The following is a 23,264-nucleotide window of genomic DNA, read 5'->3' as shown; positions in this document are numbered from 1 at the left end:
CCAGCCCAGTGGGAAAGCCAGAATGACCGCTGCGGTCTTTCGGCGGGAACCGCGTGGCGGGCGGCGACCGCCGTCCGCCGCGGTCAGAATGACCCCCATAATAAGGTAATCCTAATGTTATCCTATGGGAGATATATGCCTTTCTGCAGTGAAAAATGACTTTGGGAGTTTTTCACTACCAGGACATGTGAAACTTGAAAGTACGTGTCCTGCCTTTCAAATACATTGCACTGCACCCTCTGGGGTGTCCAGGGCCTACCTTAGGGATGACTTAACTGGATAAAAAGGAAAGGTTTGGGCTTGGCAAAAGGGCTATTTTGCCCAGTCAACATGGCAGAGTAAACCTGTGCACACAGGCTCATCAATGGCAGGTCTGAGACATGGTTAGAGGGCTACTTCAGTCAATGGCATATTCAGTGCTGCAGGCTCACCAGAAACATTTAATTTATAGGTTCCGGGCACATTTAGTGCACTTTACTAGGAACTTATAAGTACATTTAATATACCAGTTGGGGTTAAGCCAATTATACCATGTGTTAGGGGAGAGAGCAAAAGCACTTCAGCACAGGTTAGCAGTGGTAAAGTGCACACAATCCTAAAGCAACACAAATTATGTTAGAAAAGTGGAAGAGGAAGGCACAATGTTTGGGGTGATCCTGCAGTAAGGGCTATTTCCAACGCCTTGTAATTCTCACACGAGTGGGAACTCAAGGTCAGTAATAAATGTGTACTCCCGGTACCTTTCACCAGGGGACTCTAGGTGCTGAAAACTGCCAAAACCTCAGAGTAAATTCATGGAGGAGAAATGATGAGTAAAAAGGAGAATCATACTCTGAATTACTGCTTTCCCCAGCAATTGCTCATTTCTCAGAGGGAACCTTAGGGTTCCACCTGTATTCCTTGTTTACAACCAAAGCTTACTGTTAAAGGTTACTCATAGGTACAGACTTCACATTGCCAAATCCGGACCACTCATACTGGGGTTTTAATGCCTGCTTTATAATGGGAGTATTGGCAGAATCTCACCCCTTAAAGAAAATTTTAATATACATTGGGCCATCAAATGAATTTCATAGCACAACATTTCAAAGAAATTGGTTTAGCACAGGATTTTTAGCAACTTTGTAAAGATTCCTTTTAAGGCATTACTATTACTCACTTCTCAGTTCCCATTCCTTACGTGTCAACTCTCTTGCCCCATCCACGCTCCCTCCTTAATCCTCTCTCCTTAGCCTTCACTCATTGACTCGCATTCCTTATTCATCATTGCTAGATTCTCAGCCCTCACTCCTTCTTCCTCACTACTCCACCTTCACTCAACAATCCTTGTAACTCATTCTTCACTGCTCAACACATATCTCTAATCCCTCACTCCTCATCCTTCTGCTGAATTGATCACGCCTTCTCCCTCCCTCCTTACTCAACGTCCTTCACTTCTCCTTCCTCTTTTCTCACACAGCATGCAAATGTACTCCAGCTCTTCACTCTGAATGCTCATTAGATCCTAGAAGCAGATATTACATATCCAAGAGCCTTAAGATTATCAATGTGTACATCCATGTACAAAAAAAAATGAATGTCATTTTCACTTCACTGCATGTCATTACCTTGTGTTACTACATGCTTTATATTTATGAGACCCAAACAAAATGCCTCAAGCTCTATTTGTGCCTAACTTACTCATGCAGTCTATTTGTAAGTACAAGATCACCAACAGTAGGAATCTGATTACGAGAGGAACAGACATCGGGCGACCTAATACCACACCCAATATTTCCAAATTTGCGTGCCAAATCTGGGGAAGAGCACCAGTGATTTTCTCCAGGTCCCAAGAATAAGAAACAATGAGTAGTATTATCACAATGGATATATTTTATACTATGAATTATCAGAATTATTGCATGTGCAAGGAGATACCATGTTCCCAGGAAATTACATCAAAGACAGGAAATATATGTTTTGTGCTTGTGGGCTTCACCACCAGTGTGTAGGAAAGCCATCTGACTACATCTGTGAGTCACCTGAGCACTGCACTGGCTGCATCCATCAGTCCTGAAAGTGAGCTTCAAACAGTACATCGCCTGGCAGCCATTTTAAATATTTTCAATCCTTCGCTGGAAACAGCCACCCCTCCTGCAAACTAACCATCTGCCTACCATGGCATTTGACCGCATGAGGAAGTTCAACTCCAATGTGCCTGAGCCATGAAACAGTAGTCCCAGCTCATGGGTCGTTTGCTCTAAAAGTTCATGGCCCAGATGAGATTGAAGATCTGGCAGCAGGTAATCCAGAAAGTCAATGAAGTCTCCTCTAAATCCTGACAGGCCGGTGGGAAAAAAAATGAATCATGACCGCGGCGGAAACCGCCAACACAGATAGCCACTTTAACACTCTGACCGCCACGGCGGTAGCAAAAAACACCGCAGCATTAACTGCCAACAGACAGGCGGAAGACAATGTACCGCCCACTCCATTACAACCCGCCCATCCGCCAGCTTTTCCAGGGCGGTACCAACGCCATCAAAAGCACAGCGGAAACAGTACTCTGAAGGGAAACCATTCACCTCTCGACACTCAAGGAAGAACCAGGACGCCATAGAGCCCGAGCTGCATGTCTTCCCCATGCTGGTGTATCTGCTCATATACCAGGAGCACCAACGCCGGCGACGATGACCACGGTGAATACTGTACCTAGCACACAAGGGAGGGGGGAGGAAAAAGAGAGTGACACACACACACGCAACACCCCCACCACCACCCTCACACGCAACACCATACACACAAACACATGCAACAACATTACATATACACCCCCGTAATCCTCTGGAATAACGCAAGGACAAAAGGAATGGAGTCAAATGAGTGTAATATTAGAAATACTTAGAAATACGTGCAGAAAGCAAAAACAGGATTTACAATATATACAATATATACAAAAGGCGGGACAATGTCCACACAAAAATTGTCTGTGGCCAACTGGGCCAAAACACCAAGGCCAAGCCCACACTTGACTCCTGCCTCAATAAGGAGAGAACACTGCAGGGGAATCAGGTCGAAAACACACAGGCACCTCAGCCGGAAGATGGCACAACGCCACTGCTCCTGGAGGGGGCTTAATGCCCACTGCTTGGTCCTGGGGAGTGCAAAGCAACAGTCGCTCTAGTGGGTGGTTTGACCACAGCTTGCTCCTGGGGAGCGCAAAACCACAGTCTCTCAAGTGAGTGGTTTGCCCACTGCTTGCTCCTGGGGACTGCAAGGTCACAGTCTCTCTAGTGGGTGGTTTGCCCACTGCTTGCTCCTGATGAGCGCAAATCCACAGTCTCTCAAGTGGGTGGTTTGCCCACTGCTTGCTCCTGGGGAGCGCAAAGCCACAGTCTCTCTAGTGGGTGGTTTGCCCACTGCTTGCTCCTGGGGAGTGCAAAGCCACAGTCTCTCAAGTGGGTGGTTTGCCCACTGCTTGCTCCTGGGGAGTGCACAGCCACAGTCTCTCAAGTGGATGCCTTCTTCCACTTGTTCTGGAGGGGGCTTTGTGCCCAGTGTGCTTCATCCTGCCAAGGATAGGGTGAGTGGATGCCTTCTTCCACTGGTTCTGGAGGGGGATTTGTGCCCAGTGTGCTTCATCCTCCCAAGGACAGGGTGAGTGGATGCCTTCTTCAACTGGTCCTGGAGGGGGCTTTGTGCCCAGTGTGCTTCATCCTGCCAAGGATAGGGTGAGTGGATGCCTTCTTCCACTGGTTCTGGAGGGGGCTTTGTGCCCTGTGATGCAGATCTTGGGGAGTGCAAGGTCACAGTCACTCACCTGGGTGTCAGACCCACACGATTTTCTGTGGGCAGGGTGCATGACACTCCATGGAGGCAGGACTACAGTCCACCCGCTGCCGGGACGGCTGTACAGTGGTGGCAGTGCCAGTGCTGGTGTCGGTGCTGCCAGTGGTGGGGGGGAGGCTCTAGCCCTTCCCCTACAGCCACGGACGGCTGCCCACTGGGGCTGCTGCTGCTGGCACTGGTGCTACTTACGGTGGTGCAGGTGGCGGTGCTTGCAGGGATGCAGGTGGCGGTGCTGGCCGCGGTGCAGGTGGCCGTGCTGCCAGTGGTGGGGGGAGGCCCCAACCCTTCCCCTGCAGCCTCGGACGGCTGCCCACTGGGGCTGCTGCTGCTGGCAGTGGTGCTACTTGTGGCGATGCAGGTTGCGGTGCAGGTGGTGGTGCAGGCCCTGGTGCAGGTGGCACTGCTGGCGGTTGTGCTGGTAGCCACCAGGCCTTCACCTGCAGCCTTGGACGGCTGAAGTGCCCTGGCTGGTGTTCTGTGCCCCTACCTGCACTTGGCAGATGGTGGTGCCTCCTTGGGTCTGCCAGCTGCAGTCTATGATTTGGCCTTGCTGGCTAGTTGTGGCTCCTTCTCCTTGCTGGATGCTGCCCCCTTCTTGCCCTTGCCAGGTGGCAGAACCTTCTTGGCCTTGGCAGGTCTTGGTGGCACACTGGCTGGGCTGACAGCTGCCTCCTTAGAGCCTCTGACAGCTGCAGAAACCACAGCGGACGTAAACTTGGTGGCTGAGGTGCTGGGCTGGGTTCTGGCCACCCTGGCCCGAGGTGAAGTACGGGGAGGAGGGGTAGGGAAGAGGTCAATGTTGGCTAGGAAAAGCTTCTTAGGGACATTGGGGCAGGAAGAGGGTGAAGGTTTGGGAGTGGAGGAAGAGGGAGTGGTTGTAGGAGGTGTCAGTCTGCTGTGTTTGGGTGCAGGTGCATGAGCTGGATGCTGTTGTGAGGTGGATGGGTGTTGTGTGGGTGTGTGCTTGCATTTGTGTACTTTGGGAGGAGGGGCCACAGACACAGTGGGAGAGGACACAGGGGATGTGTGCATGGATGTGGGGGTGGTGACTGCCAGTGAGGGGCGTGTGGTGATAGGCGTGCTGGTGATGGAGGTAGTGGATGAGGATGTAGTGCATGCAGGTGAGAGTGGAGACGCAACTGGAAGGGAGGTGGACGAGGAGGAGGAGGGGGACACAGTGGAGGCAGCGGATGTTAGTGTGTCTGAATGGGGATGGTGCTTGTGTGAGTGGCTGTGAGATGAAGTGTGGCGCTTGTGTTTGCCTGAGCCACTTCTGTGCATTGATTTGGGTGAATGCTGGCCTGAAGGTGTGCCTTGGATAGGTTGGGGTTAAGGGGATTGGGACTGGGTAGAAGAAGTTGGAGGGGGGAGGCTGGAGACAGGGACAATGGCTGCCATCAGTGCAGAGGCCAGAGCCTGAAATGCTCTCTGTTGGACCGCCATGCCAGAGTGAATGCCCTCCAGGTATGCATTAGTTTGTTGTAAATGGCTTTCGACACCCTGGATGGCATTCAGTATGGTTGACTGCCCAACAGTGAGGGCATCAGGGCTGACTGGGGCAGGGCCTGAGGTGGCTGGGGCGAAGGAGATGCCCACACTCCTGGGTGAGCGGGCACGGGAAACACACTGAGGGGCTGCTGGAAGGGCTGGTATGGGGGTGGAGGCTGTACCTGTTGTTGGGGTGGGCACAGAGGTGTCTGCCACCGCCAGGGAGCTTCCATCAGAGGAGAAGTCGCTATCTGTAGTGTCCCCTCCTGTCTCCGTTGTGGTGCTCTCCTCGCCCCCCGTCCCACTGGTGCCCTCACGGTTGATGGATTCGGCCGCCAGGCCCATGTGGGATGCAGCTCCCTCCGTCGCTGGTGCCGCTGCTCCTCCACCAGATGATGCTAATGCACACAAGGACAGGGTGACAAAACAAACAAGCATTTGCAATGCAACGGGTCTCGCGTTTGCTTATGTTAGAGCTGATAGCGTTGTGAACTCCTAACCCGACTTTTCACCTATCGGCAAAAGTGCATTTATGTACGTAACCCGAAAAAGTGCAATTAACTGTGTAAAGCTCTCGACTTCTGCCAAGCGAAATCGCGCTAGGAAAATAGAGAAAAAATAGTCCATGAGCCAGACAGAAAACAGCGAGCCTCGCATGTTTTCTGTACTTGGTCGATGCGCTCGAGGAGGGCTGGCCACCGGAAAAGGCACGTATGTATGCCTTCGACTAATGAAAGCAAGCAGATTTTAATAGGCAAGCCCACGAACCAATGAAAAACACTGACGTGACGTCGACAGGGTTCCGAACCCTTTTCTAATACCTAAAGTGTCTCGCTGTGATACACATGCGCGAGCGCATGCAACGCAGGCTCGACCCTAAAAAGGGGGGGAGAGACAGAGGATACACTTGGTCAATGCCAGCAACAACACTACCGTTGGCGTACACAACACACAGGGATCAGCCCTAGGCCATGCACTACCTGTTACAATGCTAGTCACCAGCTCATAGGGTACAATGCCTAACACCATTAGCTGCACACCTGAAATCAACAGGACCCTGCCCAGTAGTAGATTCCCATTAACACTACTGGGGTTGGAGTGCTTCAGAGCCTGACCAACAAGGGACCTACCCTGACATTTCACCCTGGCATACGGGGACCCACAGTCCACATCCCCCACCCAGGTACAACCTTAACGCACGCAAAGTCATGAATCTGAAACTATACTCACCCCCTTGTGGCAGCTGTGATGCCTTCAAGCGCCCATCCCACTCCGGATAGGCCACCGCCAGGATGCACAACATCAGGGGGGTCAGGGTAAGACGAGCACCCCTTCCTCGTTGGGAGGCCAGCCCCAGCTGGGCCTCCGCCGTCTTCCTTGCCCAGCGGCGCAGGTCCTCCCACAGTTTGCGGCAGTGGGTGCTCCACCTGTCAAAGACCCCCAGGGTCCGCACCTCCTTGGCGATGGCACGCCAAATACCCTTTTTCTGATGGGTGCTGACCTGCAGGAAAAATACAGTAGAAAGGGGATTAGTCATACCATCCAGACTGTCATACTCATGGCGCACCATATCCCTCCCATCCCTTTACGCACATATATTGACCACCATGCATGCAGCACTCTGGCCAGGACCCCTCAGCCCCCCCCACATGAGGATTACACACACAGCACTCCATACATTCATGGCCCACGCATCATGCTCACAGTGTACTCACCTGTTTGTCTGGAGGACCACAGAGTAAAGTGTACTGGGGTAGGACCCCATCCACTAGTCTCTCCAACTCCTCCGAAGTGAAGGCGGGGGCCCTTTCCCCTGACACTTGAGCCATTGTCGCTTCCAGACACAGGTCACAGCAGCACTTGCAGTATAGGTCCTCTCCTGTTGAAGGTCAGGCAGCAAGTGAGTGAACAGATAGAAAATGGTGGTCACGTCCGCGGCGGTGCGTACCGTCACCGCCAGCGTGCATCGCCATTGGCTCCTGGAACCCATAGTGCCCAATGATAACCAATGCAAAGTTACACATCGGTTGTCGACCGCCCACCGCTACAGCGCACAGTGCCAGCGGAATTACCTCATTTCCACTTGTCCCTCCTCAGAGGTCAGGCAGGTACAGGCCATGGCACCTAACTGCGTCACAGCAGACATTGGCTCATCAACTGACTCTCAAATTCACATACTGTTTCTGTAAAGGAAGAAATGCATTTTTATTAGAACATATGTGTGAATATGACCCTCTGCTCACCGTTTTTCTCCCTACACTTCAACCGCTGAGGATGAATAGGAGATGGAGACATCCCCCCGTGTACAGACCCCTGGTGGACCTGGCGACAAAGGACAGACACATTATCCTGAGCTACAGACTTGATAGTGCCACAATCCAAGAACTGTGTGCCCAATTGGAGCCAGACCTGATTTCAGCTATCCGCCAGCCCACAGTTAGCCCCCCTCTTGTGCAGGTCCTGTCAGTGCTCCATTTCCTGGCAAGTGGTTCCTTCCAAGCGACATGGCCATGGCATCAGAGATGTCACAGCCTATGTTCTCAAACGTGTTGACCAGAGTGTTGTCTGCCCTGCTGAAACACATGCGCAGCTACATCGTATTCCCCCAGGTGGAGGATTTGGCCACAGTGAAGGTTCACTTTTATGCCCTGGGACATATCCTCAACATCATTGGTCCCACTGATGGTACACATATAGCATTTGACCCCCCCCCCCCCCAGAGGAATGAGCAAGTGTTCAGGAATAGGAAAAGCTTTCACTCTCTAAATGGGCAGATGGTGTGTTTGGCGGACCAGTACATCTCCCATGTGAATGCCAGGTATCCTGGCTCTGTGCATGATGCCTTTATCTTGAGGAATAGCAGCATTCCAAATGTGATGTCTCAACTCCAGAGGCACCGGGTGTGGCTAATAGGTGAGCCCATGGGCCCCACCCAGTTGATGTAGGTATATGGGTGTAGGGTTGTCCCTAAGGGTGAGTGTCTGTCTAACTGGTATCCCGCGAATATTTGCAGGTGACTCTGGTTACCCCAACCTCTCATGGCTACTGACCCCAGTGAGGAATGCCAGGACAAGGGCAGAGGAACATTACAATGAGGCACATGGACGAACATGGAGGATAATTGAATGAATCTTTGGCCCTCCTGAAGGCCAGAGTCCGGTGCCTCCATCTGACAGACGGATCTGTGTACTACTCACCAAAGAAGGTGTGCCAGATCATTGTTGCATGTTGCACACCCTGGCCTTGAGATGCAAGGTGCCTTTTCTGCGGGAAGATGAGCATGGGGGAGGTCTTGTGGCAGCGGTGGAGCCTGTGGACAGTGAGGAAGAGGAGGCAGAGGAAGAAGATGTGGACAACAGAAGTTCACTCATTCAACAGTACTTCCAGTGACACACAGGTAAGACACTGTAACTTCACTTTCCATTGCAGTTTTGTGTTTGACATTGTACATGGCAGCCTGGTTTTCCATATTCTATGTCCACTTACTGTACCCTTTGGCATTCCCACTCTGGCTCCTGGTGTGTTTACTGCTGCCCATTACAGGTCATACCTATGTATCCATGACTGTACAGTTGAATTACAATGTTTACAGCTTGTTAAACAAATACATATTCGAATCAACTGACTGACTCCATGCTTGTACTTGTTTCAAGGGTGTTTATTTATGTGCTAATAAGTGAAGGGGATATTGCAATGGGTTGGGTTGCTGATAGAGGAAAGTCCAGGGTAGGGTCCAGTCTATTGGTATCACAGGTGCAGTGTCCAATGGGGCATAGGAAGGGGAGCAATAGCAGTTTAAGGTGGACAGGTTAACAGAGTGGGACAGAAGGGTGACAATCAGGAGAGTCTTATTTCCTGGCGGGGGTCTTGGCAATGTTCCCTTGCTTCTGCCTGGATCGCAGGGACCGTTTGCGTGGGGGTTCCATTTCTGCAGGGGGTGGGGTGCTGGTTGCCTGTTGTTCCTGTGGCGGGGCCTCCTGTCCACTAGCGCCGGCAGAGGTGGAGGGCTGTACTTCGGTTTGGCTAGTGTCAGGGGCCCATTGGTGTGCCACTGCCTTCCTCATGGTGTTGGCCATGTGTAGGAAAGTACCATCTTGCCTGGCATGTTACCCCCATATTTCACTGTATATATGTTGTTTTAGTTGTATGTGTCACTGGGACCCTGCCAGCCAAGGCCCCAGTGCTCATAAGTGTGCCCTGTATGTGTTACCTGTATTATGACTAACTGTCTCACTGAGGCTCTGCTATCCAGAACCTCAGTGGTTATGCTCTCTCATGTCTTTCCAAATTGTCACTAACAGGCTAGTGACCAATTTCACCAATTCACATTGGCATACTGGAACACCCTTATAATTCCCTAGTATATGGTACTGAGGTACCCAGGGTATTGGGGTTCCAGGAGATCCCTATGGGCTGCACCATTTCTTTTGCCACCCAAAGGGAGCTCTGACAATTTTTACACAGGCCTGCCACTGCAGCCTGCGTGAAATAACGTCCACGGTATTTCATAGCCATTTACCACTGCACTTAAGTAACTTATAAGTCACCTATATGTCTAACCTTTACCTGGTAAAGGTTAGGTGCTAAGTTACTTAGTGTGTGGGCACCCTGACACTAGCCAAGGTGCTCCCACATTGTTCAGGGCAAATTCCCCGGACTTTGTGAGTGCGGGGACACCATTACACGCGTGCACTACACATAGGTCACTACCTATGTGTAGCTTCACAACGGTAACTCCGAACATGGCCATGTAACATGTCTAAGATCATGGAATTGCTCCCCCAATGCCATCCTGGGATTGGGGAGACAATCCCATGATTCCCCGGGTCTCTAGCAAAGACCCGGGTACTGCCAAACTGCCTTTTCAGGGGCTTCACTGCAGCTGCTGCTGCTGCCAACCCCTCAGACAGGTTTCTGCCCTCCTGGGGTCCAGCCAGGCTTGGCACAGGAAGGCAGAACAAAGGACTTCCTCAGAGAGAGGGTGTTACACCCTCTCCCTTTGGAAAAAGGTGTTAAGGCAGGGGAGGAGTAGCCTCCCCCAGCCTCTGGAAATGCTTTCATGGGCACAGATGGTGCCCATTTCTGCATAAGCCAGTCTACACCGGTTCAGGGACCTCTCAGCCCTGCTCTGGCGCGAAACTGGACAAAGGAAAGGGGAGTGACCACTCCCCTGACCTGCACCTCCCCTGGGAGGTGCCCAGAGCTCCTCCAGTGAGCTCCAGAACTCTGCCATCTTGGAAACAGAGGTGCTGCTGGCACACTGGACTGCTCTGAGTGGCCAGTGCCAGTAGGTGACGTCAGAGACTCCTTCTGATAGGCTCCTTCAGGTGTTGCTAGCCTATCCTCTCTCCTAAGTAGCCAAACCCTCTTTTCTGGCTATTTAGGGTCTCTGCTTTGGGGAATTCCTTAGATAACGAATGCAAGAGCTCATCAGAGTTCCTCTGCATCTCTCTCTTCACCTTCTGCCAAGGAATCGACTGCTGACCGCGCTGGAAGCCTGTAAAACTGCAACAAAGTAGCAAAGACGACTACTGCGACCTTGTAACGCTGATCCTGCCGCCTTCTTGACTGTTTTCTTGGTGGTGCATGCTGTGGGGGTAGTCTGCCTCCTCTCTGCACTAGAACCTCCCAAGAAATCTCCCGTGGGTCGACGGAATCTTCCCCCTGCAACCGCAGGCACCAAAGAACTGCATCACCGGTCCTCTGGGTCTCCTCTCAGCACGACGAGCGAGGTCCCTTGAACTCAGCAACTCTGTCCAAGTGACTCCCACAGTCCAGTGACTCTTCAGTCCAAGTTTGGTGGAGGTAAGTCCTTGCATCCCCACGCTAGACTGCATTGCTGGGAACCGCGTGTTTTGCAGCTACTCCGGCTCCTGTGCACTTACCGAGGATTTCCTTTGTGCACAGCCAAGCCTGGGTCCCCAGCACTCTAACCTGCATTGCACAACCTCCTGAGTTGTCCTCCGGCGGCGTGGGACTCTCTTGTGCAACTTCGGGTGAGCACCTATTCACTCCACTTCGTAGTGCCTGTTCCGGCACTTCTGCGGGTGCTGCTTGCTTCTGAGAGGGATCCTTATCTTGCTGGACGCCCCCTCTGTCCCCTCACGCAATTGGTGACATCCTGGTCCCTCCTGGGCCACAGCAGCATCCAAAAACCCTAACCGCAAGCTTTGCAGCTAGCAAGGCTTGTTTGCGGTCTTTCTGCGGGAAAACACTTCTGCACGACTCTTCACAACGTGGGACATCCATCCTCCAAAGGGGAAGTTACTAGCCCTTGTCGTTCTTGCAGAATCCTCAGCTTCTACCATCCAGTGGCAGCTTCTTTGCACCCACAGCTGGCATTTCCTGGGCATCTGCCCACTCCCGACTTGATCGTGACTTTTGGACTTGGTCCCCTTGTTCCACAAGTACTCTCGTCTGGAATTCCATCGTTGTTGCATTGCTGGTGTTGGTCTTTCCTGCAGAATTCCCCTATCAAGACTTCTATGCTCTTTGGGGAACTTAGGTGCACTTTGCACCCACTTTTCAGGGTCTTGGGGTGGACTATTTTTCTAACCCTCACTGGTTTCTTACAGTCCCAGCGACCCTCTACAAGGTCACATAGGTTTGGGGTCCATTCGTGGTTCGCATTCCACTTCTAGAGTATATGGTTTGTGTTGCCCCTATCCCTATGTGCCCCCATTGCATTCTATTGTGACTATACATTGTTTGCACTGTTTTCTATTGTTATTACTGCATATTTTGGTATTGTGTACATATATCTTGTGTATATTTGCTATCCTCATACTGAGGGTACTCTCTGAGATACTTTTGGCATATTGTCATAAAAATGAAGTACCTTTATTTTTAGAATATCTGTGTATTGTGTTTTCTTATGATATTGTGCAAGTGACACTAGTGGTATTGTAGGAGCTTCACTCGTCTCCTAGTTCAGCCTAAGCTGCTCTACTAAGCTACCATTTTCTATCAGCCTAAACTGCTAGACACCCCTATACACTAATAAGGGATACCTGGGCCTGGTGCAAGGTGTAAGTACCCCTTGGTACTCACTACAAGCCAGTCCAGCCTCCTACATTGGTTGTGCAACGGTGGGATAAGTACTTTGCAACTACTTACCACTTTTGTCATTGTACTTTTCATAAGAGAAAAATATACAAAACAAGTTCAGTGTATGTACACCTAACCAAAAAGTTTTGCTTTTCTTTTCTCACTTCTTTACTAAGTGCTGAAAAGTACCTCTAAACTTTCTAAAAAGTTCTTAAAAAAATTAAAAAGTTTTTTTCTGTCTTTCAAAAAGTTCTGAAAAACTTTTTTTCTCACTTTTTCTATCCCTTAAACACTGTCTAAAATGTCTGGTACAGGCCAAACTCTTGATCTGTCCAACATAGCTTATGATAACCTTAGCTGGAAGGAAGCAAGGAGTCTCTGTATAGATAGAGGTTTAGGGGTAGGGAAGAATCCCTCAAGACAACTGTTGGTTAATATGCTCATTGAACAAGATAAGACCTTAGTTGGCACTTCTGTTGAGAAATTAGCTGATGGTTCCCACTCTGATTCTGGGGCACCCCTAGCAAAAGATTTGGGAGGTAATCTTTCCAACCTGCCCCATAGCAAGCCACCTAGCATAGCTGGTACTGATGTGACCTCACATCACAGTAAGAGTGTTCCTTCTCATCATAGTAGGAGTGTTACTTCTGTTAGCCAGGTTGTTAGAGTGCCATCTGTTAGGGCCAGGTCTCCTTCTGTTCATTCTCAGCATACTTCTGTTTCAAGACATGCCTCACCCACCCACCCTGATGACAGAATGTTAGAAAGGGAGCTCAATAGATTGAGAGTGGAACAATCCAGGCTGAAGCTCAAGAAGCAACAGCTGGATTTAGATAGGCAGTCCTTGGAAATAGAAAGAGAAAGACAGAAATTGGGGTGTGAACCCCATGGTGGCAGCAGCAGTATTCCCAATAGTCATCCTGCAAGAGAGCACGATTCTAGGAATCTGCACAAGATAGTTCCCCCTTACAAGGAGGGGGATGACATTAACAAGTGGTTTGCTGCACTTGAGAGGGCCTGTGTTGTACAGGAGGTCCCTCAAAGGCAGTGGGCTGCTATCCTATGGCTATCTTTCAGTGGAAAGGGTAGGGATAGGCTCCTTACTGTAAAGGAAAGTGATGCCAATAATTTTGCAGTTCTTAAGAATGCACTCCTAGACGGTTATGGCTTAACCACTGAACAGTACAGGATGAAGTTAAGAGAAACCAAAAAGGAGTCTTTACAAGACTTGGTAGACTTTGTTGACCATTCAGTGAAGGCCTTGGAGGGGTGGTTACATGGCAGTAAAGTTACTGATTATGAAAGCCTGTATAACTTAATCCTGAGAGAGCATATTCTTAATAATTGTGTGTCTGATTTGTTACACCAGTACCTGGTGGACTCTGATCTGACCTCTCCCCAAGAATTGGGAAAGAAGGCAGACAAATGGGTCAGAACAAGGGTGAACAGAAAACTTCATACAGGGGGTGACAAAGATGGCAAGAAGAAGGACGGTAAGTTTTCTGACAAGGGTGGGGACAAATCTAAAAATGAGTCTTCATCAGGCCCACAAAAACACTCTGGTGGGGGTGGTGGGCCCAAATCCTCTTCAAATCAAAATAAGGAAAAGAAACCATGGTGCTATTTATGTAAAATAAAAGGCCATTGGACAACAGATCCCAGTTGTCCAAAAGAAAAGCACCAAGCCTCCTACCACTACAACCCCTGCTGCTACACCTAGTGACCCTAGTAATAGCAGTGGTGGTGGGAGCAAACCTACTAATAGCCAATCCAAGGGAGTAGCTGGGCTCACTTTTGGTAACTTAGTTGGGGTTGGTCTAATTAGGGAGACCACAGAGGCTGTGTTAGTCTCTGAGGGGGCTATTGATTTAGCCACCTTGGTTGCTTGTCCCCTTAACATGGATAAGTACAAGCAACTACCCCTAATAAATGGTGTTGAGGTTCAGGCCTACAGGGACACAGGTGCCAGTGTTACAATGGTAATAGAGAAACTGGTCCACCCTGAACAACACCTACTTGGTCACCAGTACCAAGTAACTGATGCTCATAACAACACTCTTAGCCACCCCATGGCTGTTGTGAATCTCAACTGGGGGGGGGTTACTGGTCCAAAGAAAGTTGTGGTTGCCTCAGATTTACCTGTAGACTGTCTATAGGGAATGATTTAGAGACATCAGCTTGGGAAGAAGTGGAGTTGGAGGCTCATGCAGCAATGCTGGGCATTCCAGGGCATATTTTTGCTTTGACCAGGGCTCAGGCCAAAAAGCAAAAAGGAGAGGGTGACTTGGATTGTGGAAGAATGGACCAAGTGCTCCCTAAAGCTAGGGTTAGTAAAGGTAAAACACTACCTACTATCCCTCCCTCTACAGTGGATTCTAATTCTGAGGAAGAAGAATTTCCACCCTGTGCAGAACATACACCAGAGGAGCTGGAAGCAGACACTGCTGAGCTTTTGGGTGAAGGGGGGCCTGCCAGGGAGGAGCTGAGTGTGGCACAGCATACCTGTCCCACACTAGATGGTCTAAGGCAGCAAGCTGTCAAACAAGCAAATGGGGATGTCAGTGACTCACACAGAGTTTACTGGGAGGACAACCTCTTGTACACTGAAGCAAGGGATCCAAAACCTGGAGCTGCCAGGAGATTGGTGATTCCTCTGGAGTACAGAAAGTTCCTCCTAACTCTAGCGCACAACATTCCCTTAGCTGGACATTTGGGGCAAATGAAAACTTGGGACAGGCTTGTTCCCTTGTTTCATTGGCCTAGAATTTCAGAGGACACAAAGGAATTTTGTAAGTCCTGTGAAACCTGTCAAGCCAGTGGCAAGACAGGTGGCACTCCAAAGGCACCCCTTATTCCACTGCCTGTGGTTGGGGTTCCCTTTGAAAGGGTAGGGGTTGACATTGTTGGCCCCCTTGACCCTCCTACTGCTTCAGGCAATAGGTTTATCGTGGTGGTAGTAGACCATGCCACCAGATATCCTGAAGCAATTCCTCTAAGGACCACTACAGCTCCTGCAGTGGCAAAGGCCCTCCTGGGAATCTTTTCCAGGGTGGGCTTCCCAAAAGAGGTGGTATCAGACAGGGGAAGCAATTTCATGTCTGCTTACTTAAAGGCCATGTGGAAGGAATGTGGTGTGACATACAAGTTCACCACACCCTATCATCCACAAACAAATGAACTAGTGGAGAGATTTAACAAAACTCTCAAAGGTATGATAATGGGACTCCGCAGGAGATGGGATATCCTGTTACCTTGCCTCCTTTTTGCTTACAGGGAGGTACCCCAAAAAGGAGTGGGCTTCAGCCCCTTTGAACTCCTATTTGGACACCCTGTAAGAGGTCCCCTAACACTTGTTAAGGAGGGTTGGGAACAACCTTTAAAAGCTCCAAAGCAAGACATAGTGGACTATGTAGTTGGCCTCAGATCTAGGATGGCTGAGTACATGAAAAAGGCCAGTAAAAACCTTCAGGCCAGCCAAGAGCTCCAAAAGCAATGGCATGACTGTAGGAAAGTACCATCTTGCCTGGCATCTTACCCCCATATTTCACTGTATATATGTTGTTTCAGTTGTATGTGTCACTGGGACCCTGCCAGCCAGGGCCCCAGTGCTCATAAGTGTGCCCTGTATGTGTTACCTGTGTTATGACTAACTGTCTCACTGAGGCTCTGCTATCCAGAACCTCAGTGGTTATGCTCTCTCATTTCTTTCCAAATTGTCACTAACAGGCTAGTGACCAATTTCACCAATTCACATTGGCATACTGGAACACCCTTATAATTCCCTAGTATATGGTACTGAGGTACCCAGGGTATTGGGGTTCCAGGAGATCCCTATGGGCTGCACCATTTCTTTTGCCACCCATAGGGAGCTCTGACAATTTTTACACAGGCCTGCCACTGCAGCCTGAGTGAAATAACGTCCACGTTATTTCATAGCCATTTACCACTGCACTTAAGTAACTTATAAGTCACCTATATGTCTAACCTTTACCTGGTAAAGGTTAGGTGCTAAGTTACTTAGTGTGTGGGCACCCTGGCACTAGCCAAGGTGCTCCCACATTGTTCAGGGCAAATTCCCCGGACTTTGTGAGTGCGGGGACACCATTACACGCGTGCACTACACATAGGTCACTACCTATGTGTAGCTTCACAATGGTAACTCCGAACATGGCCATGTAACATGTCTAAGATCATGGAATTGCCCCCCCAATGCCATCCTGGTATTGGGGAGACAATCCCATGATTCCCCGGGTCTCTAGCACAGACCCGGGTACTGCCAAACTGCCTTTTCAGGGGTTTCACTGCAGCTGCTGCTGCTGCCAACCCCTCAGACAGGTTTCTGCCCTCCTGGGGTCCAGCCAGGCTTGGCCCAGGAAGGCAGAACAAAGGACTTCCTCAGAGAGAGGGTGTTACACCCTCTCCCTTTGGAAAAAGGTGTTAAGGCAGGGGAGGAGTAGCCTCCCCCAGCCTCTGGAAATGCTTTCATGGGCACAGATGGTGCCCATTTCTGCATAAGCCAGTCTACACCGGTTCAGGGACCCCTCAGCCTGCTCTGGCGCGAAACTGGACAAAGGAAAGGGGAGTGACCACTCCCCTGACCTGCACCTCCCCTGGGAGGTGCCCAGAGCTCCTCCAGTGTGCTCCAGACCTCTGCCATCTTGGAAACAGAGGTGCTGCTGGCACACTGGACTGCTCTGAGTGGCCAGTGCCAGCAGGTGACGTCAGAGACTCCTTCTGATAGGCTCCTTCAGGTGTTGCTAGCCTATCTTCTCTCCTAAGTAGCCAAACCCTCTTTTCTGGCTATTTAGGGTCTCTGCTTTGGGGAATTCCTTAGATAACGAATGCAAGAGCTCATCAGAGTTCCTCTGCATCTCTCTCTTCACCTTCTGCCAAGGAATCGACTGCTGACCGCGCTGGAAGCCTGCAAAACTGCAACAAAGTAACAAAGACGACTACTGCGACCTTGTAACGCTGATCCTGCCGCCTTCTCGACTGTTTTCCTGGTGGTGCATGCTGTGGGGGTAGTCTGCCTCCTCTCTGCACTAGAAGCTCCGAAGAAATCTCCCGTGGGTCGACGGAATCTTCCCCCTGCAACCGCAGGCACCAAAGAACTGCAACACCGGTCCTCTGGGTCTCCTCTCAGCACGACGAGCGAGGTCCCTTGAACTCAGCAACTCTGTCCAAGTGACTCCCACAGTCCAGTGACTCTTCAATCCAAGTTTGGTGGAGGTAAGTCCTTGCCTCCCCACGCTAGACTGCATTGCTGGGAACCGCATGTTTTGCAGCTACTCCGGCTCCTGTGCACTCACCGAGGATTTCCTTTGTGCACAGCCAAGCCTGGGTCCCCGGCACTCTAACCTGCATTGCACAACCTCCTGAGTTGTCCTCAGGCGGCGTGGGACTCTCTTGTGCAACTTCGGGTGAGCACTGATTCACTCCACTTCGTAGTGCCTGTTCCGGCACTTCTGCGGGTGCTGCTTGCTTCTGAGAGGGCTCCTTGTCTTGCTGGACGCTCCCTCTGTCCCCTCACGCAATTGGTGACATCCTGGTCCCTCCTGGGCCACAGCAGCATCCAAAAACCCTAACCGCGAGCTTTGCAGCTAGCAAGGCTTGTTTGCGGTCTTTCTGCGGGAAAACACTTCTGCACAACTCTTCACGACGTGGGACATCCATCCTCCAAAGGGGAAGTTTCTAGCCCTTGTCGTTCTTGCAGAATACTCAGCTTCTACCATCCGGTGGCAGCTTCTTTGCACCCACAGCTGGCATTTCCTAGGCATCTGCCCACTCCCGACTTGATCGTGACTTTTGGACTTGGTCCCCTTGTTCCACAGGTACTCTCGTCTGGAAATCCATCGTTGTTGCATTGCTGGTGTTGGTCTTTCCTGCAGAATTCCCCTATCACGACTTCTGTGCTCTTTGGGGAACTTAGGTGCACTTTGCACCCACTTTTCAGGGTCTTGGGGTGGACTATTTTTCTAACCCTCACTGGTTTCTTACAGTCCCAGCGACCCTCTACAAGGTCACTAGGTTTGGGGTCCATTCGTGGTTCGCATTCCACTTCTAGAGTATATGGTTTGTGTTGCCCCTATCCCTATGTGCCCCCATTGCATTCTATTGTGACTATACATAGTTTGCACTGTTTTCTATTGCTATTACTGCATATTTTGGTATTGTGTACATATATCTTGTGTATATTTGCTATCCTCATACTGAGGGGACTCACTGAGATACTGTTGGCATATTGTCATAAAAATAAAGTACCTTTATTTTTAGTATATCTGTGTATTGTGTTTTCTTATGATATTGTGCAAGTGACACTAGTGGTACTGTAGGAGCTTCACTCGTCTCCTAGTTCAGCCTAAGCTGCTCTGCTAAGCTACCATTTTCTATCAGCCTAAACTGCTAGACACCCCTATACACTAATAAGGGATACCTGGGCCTGGTGCAAGGTGTAAGTACCCCTTGGTACTCACTACAAGCCAGTCCAGCCTCCTACATTGGTTGTGCAGCGGTGGGATAAGTACTTTGCAACTACTTACCACTTTTGTCATTGTACTTTTCATAAGAGAAAAATATACAAAACAAGTTCAGTGTATGTACACCTAACCAAAAAGTTTTGCTTTTCTTCTCTCACTTCTTTACTAAGTGCTGAAAAGTACCTCTAAACTTTCTAAAAAGTTCTTAAAAATTTAAAAACGTTTTTTTCTGTCTTTCAAAAAGTTCTGAAAAACTTTTTTTCTCACTTTTTCTATCCCTTAAACACTGTCTAAAATGTCTGGTACAGGCCAAACTCTTGATCTGTCCAACATAGCTTATGATAATCTTAGCTGGAAGGAAGCAAGGAGTCTCTGCATAGATAGAGGTTTAGGGGTAGGGAAGAATCCCTCAATACAACTGTTGGTTAATATGCTCATTGAACAAGATAAGACCTTAGTTGGCACTTCTGTTGAGAAATTAGCTGATGGTTCCCACTCTGATTCTGGGGCACCCCTAGCAAAAGATTTGGGAGGGAATCTTTCCAACCTGCCCCATAGCAAGCCACCTAGCATAGCTGGTACTGATGTGACCTCACATCACAGTAAGAGTGTTCCTTCTCATCATAGTAGGAGTGTTACTTCTGTTAGCCAGGTTGTTAGAGTGCCATCTGTTAGGGCCAGGTCTCCTTCTGTTCAGTCTCGGCATACTTCTGTTTCAAGACATGCCTCACCCACCCACCCTGATGACAGAATGTTAGAAAGGGAGCTCAATAGATTGAGAGTGGAACAATCCAGGCTGAAGCTCAAGAAGCAACAGCTGGATTTAGATAGGCAGTCCTTGGAAATAGAAAGAGAAAGACAGAAATTGGGATGTGAACCCCATGGTGGCAGCAGCAGTATTCCCAATAGTCATCCTGCAAGAGAGCATGATTCTAGGAATCTGCACAAGATAGTTCCCCCTTACAAGGAGGGGGATGACATTAACAAGTGGTTTGCTGCACTTGAGAGGGCCTGTGTTGTACAGGAGGTCCCTCAAAGGCAGTGGGCTGCTATCCTATGGCTATCTTTCAGTGGAAAGGGTAGGGATAGGCTCCTTACTGTAAAGGAAAGTGATGCCAATAATTTTGCAGTTCTTAAGAATGCACTCCTAGACGGTTATGGCTTAACCACTGAACAGTACAGGATGAAGTTCCGAGAAACCAAAAAGGAGTCTTCACAAGACTGGGTAGACTTTGGTGACCATTCAGTGAAGGCCTTGGAGGGGTGGTTACATGGCAGTAAAGTTACTGATTATGAAAGCCTGTATAACTTAATCCTGAGAGAGCATATTCTTAATAATTGTGTGTCTGATTTGTTACACCAGTACCTGGTGGACTCTGATCTGACCTCTCCCCAAGAATTGGGAAAGAAGGCAGACAAATGGGTCAGAACAAGGGTGAACAGAAAACTTCATACAGGGAGTGACAAAGATGGCAAGAAGAAGGACGGTAAGTCTTCTGACAAGGGTGGGGGCAAATCTAAAAATGAGTCTTCATCAGGCCCACAAAAACACTCTGGTGGGGGTGGAGGGCCCAAATCCTCTTCAAATCAAAACAAGGAAAAGAAACCATGGTGCTATTTATGTAAAATAAAAGGCCATTGGACAACAGATCCCAGTTGTCCAAAGAAAAGCACCAAGCCTCCTACCACTACAACCCCTGCTGCTACACCTAGTGCCCCTAGTAATAGCAGTGGTGGTGGGAGCAAACCTACTAATAGCCAATCCAAGGGAGTAGCTGGGCTCACTTTTGGTAACTTAGTTGGGGTTGGTCTAATTAGGGAGACCACAGAGGCTGTGTTAGTCTCTGAGGGGGCTATTGATTTAGCCACCTTGGTTGCTTGTCCCCTTAACATGGATAAGTACAAGCAACTACCCCTAATAAATGGTGTTTAGGTTCAGGCCTACAGGGACACAGGTGCCAGTGTTACAATGGTAATAGAGAAACTGGTCCACCCTGAACAACACCTACTTGGTCACCAGTACCAAGTAACTGATGCTCATAAAAACACTCTTAGCCACCACATGGCTGTTGTGAATCTCAACTGGGGGGGGGTTACTGGTCCAAAGAAAGTTGTGGTTGCCTCAGATTTACCTGTAGACTGTCTATTAGGGAATGATTTAGAGACATCAGTGTAGGAGGCTGGACTGGCTTGTAGTGAGTACCTAGGGGTACTTGCACCTTGCACCAGGCCCAGTTATCCCTTATTAGTGTATAGGGTGTCTAGCAGCATAGGCTGATAGATAATGGTAGCTTAGCAGAGCAGCTTAGGCTGAACTAGGAGACGAGTGAAGCTCCTACAGTACCACTTAGTGTCATATGCACAATATCATAAGAAAACACAATACACAGATATACTAAAAATAAAGGTACTTTATTTTTATGACAATATGCCAAAGTATCTCAAAGTGTACCCTCAGTGAGAGGATAGGAAATATACACAAGATATATATACACAATAGCAAAAATATGCAGTATAGTCTTAGAAAACAGTGCAAACAATGTATAGTTACAATAGGATGCAATGGGGAAACATAGGGATAGGGGCAACACAAACCATATACTCCAAAAGTGGAATGCGAACCACAAATGTACCCCAAACTTATGTGACCTTGTAGAGGGTCGCTGGGACTATTAGAAAATAGTGAGAGTTAGAAAAATAACCCTCCCCAAGACCCTGAAAAGTGAGTGCAAAGTGCACTAAAGTTCCCCTAAGGACAAAGAAGTCGTGTTAGAGGAATAATGCAGGAAAGACACAAACCAACAATGCAACAACTGTGGATTTCCAATCTAGGGTACCTGTGGAACAAGGGGACCAAGTCCAAAAGTCACAAGCAAGTCGGAGATGGGCAGATGCCCAGGAAATGCCAGCTGTGGGTGCAAAGAAGCTTCTACTGGACAGAAGAAGCTGCGGTTTCTGCAGGAACGAAAAGGGCTAGAGACTTCCCCTTTGGAGGACGGATCCCTCTCGCCTTGTAGAGTCGTGCAGAAGTATTTTCCCGCCGAAAGAACGCCAACAAGCCTTGCTAGCTGCAAATCGTGCGGTTATCGTTTTTGGATGCTGCTGTGGCCCAGGAGGGACCAGGAGGTCGCAAATTGGACCAGGAGGTAGAGGGGACGTCGAGCAAGACAAGGAGCCCTCTTAGCAGCAGGTAGCACCCGGAGAAGTGCGAGAAACAGGCACTACGAGGATGCGTGAAACGGTGCTCACCCGAAGTCGCACAAAGAAGTCCCACATCGCCGGAGAACAACTTAGGAGGTCGTGCAATGCAGGTTAGAGTGCCGTGGACCCAGGCTGGACTGTGCACAAAGGATTTCCGCCGGAAGTGCACGGAGGCCGGAGTAGCTGCAAAAGTCACGGTTCCCAGCAATGCAGTCTAGCGAGGTGAGGCAAGGACTTACCTCCACCAAACTTGGACTGAAGAGTCACTGGACTGTGGGGGCCACTTGGACAGAGTTGCTGGATTCGAGGGACCTCGCTCGTCGTGCTGAGAGGAGACCCAAGGGACCGGTAATGCAGCTTTTTGGTGCCTGCGGTTGCAGGGGGAAGATTCCGTCGACCCACAGGAGATTTCTTCGGAGCTTCTAGTGCAGAGAGGAGGCAGACTACCCCCACAGCATGCACCACCAGGAAAACAGTCGAGAAGGCGGCAGGATCAGCGTTACAGAGTTGCAGTAGACGTCTTTGCTACTTTGTTGCAGTGTTGCAGGCTTCCAGCGCGGTCAGCAGTCGATTCCTTGGCAGAAGGTGAAGAGAGAGATGCAGAGGAACTCGGATGAGCTCTTGCATTCGTTATCTAAAGTTTCCCCAGAGACAGAGACCCTAAATAGCCAGAAAAGAGGGTTTGGCTACTTAGGAGAGAGGATAGGCTACTAACACCTGAAGGAGCCTATCAGAAGGAGTCTCTGACGTCACCTGGTGGCACTGGCCACTCAGAGCAGTCCAGTGTGCCAGCAGCACCTCTGTTTCCAAGATGGCAGAGGTCTGGAGCACACTGGAGGAGCTCTGGACACCTCCCAGGGGAGGTGCAGGTCAGGGGAGTGGTCACTCCCCTTTCCTTTGTCCAGTTTTGCGCCAGAGCAGGGCTAAGGGGTCCCCTGAACCGGTGTAGACTGGCTTATGCAGAATTGGGCACATCTGTGCATAAGAAAGCATTTCCAGAGGCTGGGGAAGGCTACTCCTCCCCTGCCTTCACACCATTTTCCAAAGGGAGAGGGTGTAACACCCTCTCTCAGAGGAAGTCCTTTGTTCTGCCATCCTGGGCCAGGCCTGGCTGGACCCCAGGAGGGCAGCTGCCTGTCTGAGGGGTGTGCAGCAGCAGCAGCTGCAGTGAAACCCCGGGAAAAGCAGTTTGGCAGTACCAGGGTCTGTGCTACAGACCACTGG

Source organism: Pleurodeles waltl, chromosome 7 (genome assembly GCF_031143425.1).
Source record: "Pleurodeles waltl isolate 20211129_DDA chromosome 7, aPleWal1.hap1.20221129, whole genome shotgun sequence".
NCBI lineage: Eukaryota > Metazoa > Chordata > Amphibia > Caudata > Salamandridae > Pleurodeles > Pleurodeles waltl.
This window is presented reverse-complemented; position numbering follows the sequence as displayed.